Here is a 460-nt window from a genome sequence, read left to right on the forward strand (position 1 = left end):
AGAGGATATAAGGTTTTCACCCGGGCAGGGTGGGTCGGGGTGGAAGCAGGGGACCTCGGCTGCGCCCCCATGGAGGAAAGCAGCGCCCTTGGGCGTTGCCGCCGCCGGACCGGCCGGACCGGCCAAGGTTTCCCCCGGTCCCCTAGCTGGCCACCAACTCGCACCAACGCCAGGGCCAGAGAGCAAATCACAAGCCACCGCCGACGGCGAGAGAGAGGTAGCCGGGAAGGGATTTCGAACCTCCAGATCTGACGAAGAAACTTCGCGCCGCGGCCGGATTCCACCAACCACCCGCCGCCCGCGCGGCCAGGCACACTGGCCAGCACCCCTGCGAACGCCGCCCACCGCCCGACGACGCCGCCTCTCCGGTTGGGGCCGCCGCCCCAGGAACCGCAGGCCTCCGAGAGGGGATGGAGCGCCGAGATCCTCGCCGCCACCTTCACCGGCGCCCGCGCAGGCT

At 70.7% G+C, this 460-nt stretch overlaps 1 protein-coding gene across 1 annotated transcript in view; it reads left to right on the forward strand.

Moving 5' to 3' along the window:
* The window catches only part of LOC119285438 (pentatricopeptide repeat-containing protein At1g62350-like), a 9786-nt gene that overhangs the window by 1343 nt on the left and 7983 nt on the right, over positions 1–460 (forward strand). The gene's annotated exons all lie outside the window — the stretch shown is intronic.

This window comes from Triticum dicoccoides, chromosome 4A (genome assembly GCF_002162155.2).
Source record: "Triticum dicoccoides isolate Atlit2015 ecotype Zavitan chromosome 4A, WEW_v2.0, whole genome shotgun sequence".
In the NCBI taxonomy this organism is placed as follows: domain Eukaryota; kingdom Viridiplantae; phylum Streptophyta; class Magnoliopsida; order Poales; family Poaceae; genus Triticum; species Triticum dicoccoides.